This window comes from Onychomys torridus, chromosome 4, assembly GCF_903995425.1.
Source record: "Onychomys torridus chromosome 4, mOncTor1.1, whole genome shotgun sequence".
Lineage (NCBI taxonomy): Eukaryota > Metazoa > Chordata > Mammalia > Rodentia > Cricetidae > Onychomys > Onychomys torridus.
This window is the reverse complement of record NC_050446.1, coordinates 61,222,665-61,230,316: the sequence shown is the minus strand read 5'-3', so window position 1 is coordinate 61,230,316 and position 7,652 is coordinate 61,222,665.

Here is a 7,652-nt window from a genome sequence, read left to right as displayed (position 1 = left end):
CCCCTGAACCTCTACTGGTAGAGTTCCAATTAGTTCACCCATACCCTCTTCTGGTCACATGACTGATTATTATGCACCATCACTTAAGATTCTCAGCAAGGGCTGGAGAGATGGCTCAGAGGTTAAGAGCACTGACTGCTCTTCCAGAGGTCCTGAGTTCAATTCCCAGCACCCACATGGTTGCTCACAACCGTCTGCAATGAGATCTGGAGCCCTCTTCTGTATACATAATAAATAATCTTAAAAAAAAAAAAAAAAAAAAAGATTCTCAGCAGATTGCTGGGGTTCCTCACCAGGGGCTCTTGCTCTCAGAATTTCTTTCTTCCAATGAAACAAGATGTATTCAGTGATTCAGAAAACATTTGTCAGCTGTATTCTAGACTGTGGTGAGCAGAGGACACTCTGTGGTAAGCCCAGGAGGCAGTGGGGTAACGGACACATGCCTCAGAGTCTAGTGGGGCAGGTGCTGACAGACTCTGAGAAAGTCATACTAAGCCTTTGGGCTTCAAATGCTAGCGTGTTTGGAAATCCCATTGTCTCCAAATCACCTGAGTACATATGCAAATATTATTTTCTGTAAGTAACCCATTTTTCCCTCTTCATTTTCTCCACTTTATTTAAAGAATAAAACCCAAAGTAAAAACAAAAACAAAACAAAACAAAACTGGTCTTATTAACAGAACTATTTCTGCCCCAGAAAAATTAAATTAAATCAAAAAGTAAAGTTCCCAGATGGACTAGTTACTTTTCTCCTGCTGTGATAAAACGCCAAGACCAAGGCAACTTATAGAAGGAAGCATCTGTTTGGGCTTCCAGTTCCAGAGGTGTAGGAGTCCATCACCATCACAGCAGCAAAGCAAGGTGGCAGGAAGCAGGAAGTACACCAGAAATTTGTGGCTTTTGAAACCTCAAGGTACACCCCCAGTGATACCTCTTCCTGCAAGGCCAAAACTCCTAAGCCTCCCAATGGGGACCAGGTATTCTAATGACTATGGAGAACATCTGTCATTCAAACCACCATGCCCACCTTGACTCAGTCGTTAAGAACACTTGTTGCTCTTCAAATGTCAAGACTTCAGTTCCCAACACCCACACCAGGCACTCACAGCCATCTGTAACGTCACCTCCAAGGGAATCTGGCCTCTGAGGGCCCCTGCACTCATGTCCACATACCCATATGCAGACACACACGTATACATATTTAAAAATGAGTCTTTAAAAAGAAGTAAAGTTCCTAGCCTGGGGCTGGGGGTGTAGCTTAGCACCTGTGAGGCTCTAAGTTCTATTCCCAGTACTACAAAACACCAACAAAAAGAAATTCCAGCTGGGCATATCAGCACACACCTTTAACGCCAGTCTGGGAGGAAGGAGCAGGCTCTGTGAGTTTAAGGCCAACTAGGGCTATATAGTGAGATGCTGTCTCAAGAAAAAGAAAATCCAACCTGCGTGCTAAAAGTTAGTACAGAAGCAGTGTTGGCACACAGAACAGCAAAGGTATAGTCAAGATTGAGACTACTCCAAATTCCATGTTCTAATGTGGAAGCAGTTTCACGAAGTTTTTATAGTTTTACAGAATAAAGAAAGTCATAAAACAAGGTAAGTTTAAAATGCACTGGTAGGTACACCAGAGAGGCAGATACATGGAGATGGGGAAGCTTTGTGTGTTTGTGTGTGTGTGTGTGTGTGTGTAGAAGGCATAAGTTGAGTTGAGTAAGGCAGAGGAAGTTGGACAGGGAGATAGAGGTCAGCTTGGACATCAGTCTCAAAGACCAGAGAAGAGAATTTAGATTGCCTTATTCATGTGGTAAGACATCTTTTTAAGGGGATTTGCAGGAGAATGGGTTCCCATGGAAAACCAACTCATATTTTAGTGACTCTAACTGTGGATTGGATGTGGATGGAAGGATAGAGGGAGAGATAAAGTCCAGTGAAGATTCGGTGGTCCCAGGTGAGAAATGGCTGTGCCAGGCTGTGGCTGTGCCTAGTTGTATGGCCAGGACGAAAACAACTGTGATGAGCAGTAAAACCAACAAAGAAAACAGACAATAAACATGAATGATTGCCTAACTCATTTGTTAGCAAGGCAATAAAAATGAAGACCACAATGAGATAGCAATAGATTGGCTAAGAGTTTTAATTATGGCTCTAGCAGAAGTGAGTGAGGATTTAAAGAAACACTAATTTTTTTTTTTTTTTTTTTTGGAGACAGGGTTTCTCTGTGTAGCTTTGGAGCCTGTCCTGGAACTCACTCTGTAGACCAGGCTGGCCTTGAACTCACAGAGATTCATCTGGCTCTGCCTCCCTGAGTACTGGGATTAAAGGCATGCGCCACCACTGCCTGGCCAAGAAATAGTAACTTTTAAAAAGAAAGATTTTATTTATATGTGTGTGAATACAAATTCTTGAAAATAAACTGTGTCTGGCTCTGAAGAACAGCCATTAAAAACCTCCTGGAAGGAAATTGTGTCTGCAGAGATGATTGGAATTTTGTAGATTCAGAAGCTAATTACTTTATCTGGGGTTAGTTTTAGCCTTTTGGAACAGCCAGTCCTTGCCCCACTCTGTATCTGAACACACCTTGTGATAATAAACTAAAACCTCTTAGAAGCTATTAACTCAGTGAAACACTAGCTTCCACCAATCCAAGAGCTAAGCATCTCATCAGATAACATTTTAGGCCTACTTTTAAAAAAACATAAACATAAACATAAACAAAAACAAAAAAACCTTCGGCCAGACGGTGGTTCCAGGACAGGCTCCAAAGCTACAGAGAAACCCTGTCTTGAATAAAACAAAAACAAAAACAAAACTTTCTGGGTTAGAGATGGCTCAGAGGTTAAGAGCCCTGGCTGTTCTCCCAGAGGTCCTGAGTTCAATTCCCAGCAACTCGTGGTGGCTCACAACCACCTATAATGAGATCTGGTGATTCTTCTGACCTGCAGTCATACATACAGGCAGAACACTGTATACATAATAAATAATCTTTAAAACACACACACACACACACACACACACACACACACACACACACACACACAAAGCTTCCCCATCTCCATGTATCTGCCTCTCTGGTGTACCTACCAGTGCATTTTAAACTTACCTTGTTTTATGACTTTCTTTATTCTGTAAAACTATAAAAACTTCGTGAAACTGCTTCCACATTAGAACATAGAATTTGAAGTAGTCTAAATCTGTGTTCCAGGGCCATTGTCACTCAAAATAGCTCCAGAATAAGGATCTTTTTCATTCCCTTTAAGACGAGAGGTGTGATTTCACATCAACGTGTCTCTGGGGGGAGGGGGGCGGTAATGTGCACAGGAGCACAGATGCCCATGGAGGCCCAGAGGGAGCACTGGACCCCTGGAACTGGAGTTGCAGGTGATTACAAGCAAGTGAGTGCAGGGAACTCAAGCCAGCAAATGCTTTCATCATCATGGAGCCCCTCTCCAGCCCCAAGAAACAGCAGCTTTTGTTCTATGCATTTCCTGTTCACCCTGGGGATGAGAGACTCTCATCCTGTTAGAGGGTGGTCTAACATACACTACCAGACACTGGATAAGTAAGATGAGTGGTGGTTGATTAGCCACAGATAGCTATTCCCATGGATGAGGATAACACCTGTCACAGTGGACCACACAGGGGCTGGACTCTTAGAAACAGAATAAACAGCAGGGGTGGTGGGATTCAGACAGACTGATAACAAGAGTCTGGGATGGCGCTTGTTTGACTAATCCTGCAGGCTGCCAGGGAACGGAAATCCAGTGCTCAGTGGTAAGCAGGGACATACCTGATACCCTTGACAAGGAAGGTTATCAGCTCCAGGCCTTATCCAAGGGAGCAGACCAGAAGGGAATCTTGCCACAAACCTTTTGAAGGCCCCGATCGTCTCCAGCTGTCCAGGCAGCAGTAATACGGAGCCTTAGTGTTTGGCCTGTATTAGTCATGTTTCTCCAGAGAAACAGAACCAAGAGGATGTGTATATATAGAAAAGAAATTTATTTTAAGGAATTGGCTCCCGTGACTGTGGAAGCTAACCCGAAAGCAGGTTCCTGGCAAAATTCCTCTTTGCTGGAGAGGTGGTGGTGTGGGGCTTGTTCTATTAGTACCTCAGCTGACTGGACAAGACTCTCTTATATCATGGAGGGTGACTTGATTTCCTCCAACGTGAAGCTCATGTAAAAACGACCCTAGACTGGATGGTTCAGTGGGTCAAGTTCTGTCCCTGTGATCCACATTGGTAGAAGAAAAACAAAACAAAACATTTTTTGCAGGTTTTCCTCTGATTTATGCATGTACCCATAAATAAATAAATAATAAAAATTAAGAAAAAAAAAAAAAAGAGGCTGGAGAGGTGGCTCAGCAGTTGTTTCTGTTGTGCCCAGAGGACCCACAAATAAATAAATACAACTGCCTGTAACTCCAGCTCCAGGGTATTCAGCATCATCTTCTGCTCTCCATGGGCACCTGCGCGCGCGTGCGCGCGCACACACACACACACACACACACACACACACACACACACACACACATAAATAAAAATAAATCTCAAAAATAAATAAATAACCCAGTTATGATGGTGCACGCCTTTAATCCAAGCATTGTGAGACAGAGGCAGGTGGAACTCTGTGAGTTCGAGGCCACCTGGGTATACATAGCAAATTCCAGGCCAACTAGGGCTACCCAGTGAGACCCTGCCTCAAAATAAATAAATAAACAGAATTATTAAAAACATCCCGTATGGACTCCTCCAGAATGTTTGGCCCAATAACAGAACACTGGCATAACCAAGTGAATATATAAAATGTACCATCATGAACACCAGCTCTAGTGGTGTATACCTGGAAGCCCAGCACTGGAAAGGCTGGAGCAGGAAAATCTCCAGTTTGAGATTAGCTTAGCATCCGGGGCTACACAGAGAAATCCTGTCTCAAAAGACACCTCAAAATACAAATTTTGCTGGGTGAGGTGATAGACTGCAAACATCACAGCACTTGGCAGGTAGAGGCAGGAGGAGGATCAGGGGTTCAAGGGCAGACTGGGACAAATAAATAAAAAGGAGGAGAAGGAAAAAATAAAAAGAACGATCATAGTACTTTTGTAAACTGGGAGAGCCGATACTGGGAAAGACGCATTGGAAAATGTTAGTGAAGTGAGGCTGTGTAACACCGCTTAGCCGTGATACTCCTGTGGGTAAGCCCTAAAGAAACAGGCTGAAGGCAATTCGGTCCAGAGTAGCTTTGCACAAAACAGGCTGCAACTGGAAGCAACCCAAATATCTACCAACAGTAAGACAGATAAAAATGCAGAACACTAAACTGAGAACTAACAAGGTGTAATGGGATGCATCACCTGCATCAACAGTCCCAGCTCTGAGGCAGGCTGCAGCAGGAAGACTGCCTGAGAAACGTAGAAACGTAGTGAGAGTCTACGTCTTCCAATGTTTTATTTATTCGTTTGTTTGTTTGTTTGTTATTTTTATTTATTTTTTGGTTTTTCAAGACAGGGTTTCTCTGTGTAGCTTTGTGCCTTTCCTGGAACTCATTTGGTAGCTCGAGCTGGCCTCAAACTCACAGAGATCCACCTGGCTCTGCCTCCCAAGTGCTGGGATTAAAGGCGTGCGCCGCCGCCGCCGCCGCCGCCGCCGCCACCACCACCACCTGGCATGTCTTCCAATTTAACAAGAAGAAATGTAACTGCAAAGTATGCAGAAATGAAAATAAAGCACAGCCACATGCCGTAACCGTTGATTTTATTTTTTAAAGACAGCCAAAAAAGGGAGGTAGTTCAGTTGGTAAAGTGCTTGTCTTGCAAACACAAGGACCTGACTTCAGTCCCCAGAAGCCACTTTTTAAAAGATGGGCATGGGGCCAACTATGAATCAATGGGGTAAAAGAGCTTGCTGCCAAACTAATGACCTGAGTTTGATCCCTAAGATCCACCTGGCAGAAGAGAATTAACTCCCTCAAATTGTCCTCAGGATCTAAGTTTGGTTCCCAGCATTCATGTTGGGCAGTTCATAACTACCTGTAGCTCCAGTCCCAGGAGATTCTGGTGAACTCTTCTGATCTCTGTAGGCACCCAAACACACATGGCGCGCGCACGCGCGCGCGCGCACACGCACACACACACACACACACACACACACACGTTTCTTGATTTTTTTTTTAAACTGAGAAAATAACTAAAGAGCAAAATCAGTTTGGGGGCACATGCTTCTAATCCTAGCACTAGGGAGTAAGAGATATGATGATCACTGGGCTCACTAGTCAGGTAGCTTAACTAGGGAGTTCCAGGCTGGCAAAGATGTTTCCTTGGGAACAACATCTGAAGTTATTCTTTAATCCTGATGTGTATGTACACAAAAGCATGTGTCCACCCATACACATGGATGCACACGAACATGCACACACAAACGTGTAATTTTCAGTCAGATATCCAGGAATGTACATTGTGAAACAAACTTCAAAGCCAAGGCTGGGGGTATAACTCAGTGGACAGGACTTGTTTAGCATGTACAAAGCCCTGAATTTGATCCCTGGCACTGCGTAAACTGGGCACATGGTGCACTCCTCTAGTTCCAGCATTCAGGAGTCAGAAACAGGAGGCTGGAGAGGTTGAGGCCAGCCTGCCACAGAGGGAGATCCTGTCTCAAAACACTCAAGGGCCAAACCATGTGTGGTGGTGTATGCCCAGGAAGTGGAAGAGAATCAGAAGTTCAAGGTCAACCTTGGTTACGCAGTCATTCTGAGGACCAACCAGGGTAACTGAAGACTGTCACAAACACCCAAGGGCTGGAAATGTAACTCAATGGTGGAGTGTTTGTCTACCACATAGGCCCTAGATTTAATCTCCATCACCACAGGGGGAAAAAGGAAGGAAAGGAGAATGGGAGGGAGGGAGGGAGGGAGGGAGGGAGGGGAGGGAGGGAGAATGAAAGAAAGAAGGTATTTGCAATAGCATTAGGATGGTTGGTGTCCTACAGCAGTGGAAATTGTGGCTGAAAGAACTGCTAGGTGGGGCGGTGGTGGCGCACGCCTTTAATCCCAGCACTCAGGAGGCAGAGGCAGGTGGATCTCTGTGAGTTCGAGGCCAGCCTGGTCTGCAGAGCGAGTTCCAGGACAGGCACCAAAACTACACAGAAAAATCCTGTCTTGAAAAACAAAACAAATAAACAAAAAAGGACTGCTGGAGTGTCAATAATATCCTGTTTCCTGGGGCTGGAGAGATGGCTCAGAGCTTAAGAACACTGGCTGCTCTTCCAGAGGTCCTGAGTTCAATTCCCAGCACCCATATGGTAGCTTACAACCATCTACAATGGGATCTGGCTCCCTCTTCTGGCCTGCAGGGATACATGCAAAACTGTACATATAATAAATAAATAAATCTTTAAAAAAAAAATCCTGTTTCTTAATCAGAGTACAGGTTCACGGATGCCACCTTTATTGTTTTTTATTAAGCTGCATGTTTATTCCTATGAATTAACATGAACTTCTGAACTGTATTTCACCATAAATAGTTTTAAATGATAGAAATTTGAAGACTATTGCAACACGTATTTCATCGGAAAATAAAACTAATTTCTAAGTGATTCCACAAACATGCTTAGTTTCAAAAATAAGTTCATGAGCCAGGCATGGGGGTATACATCTATT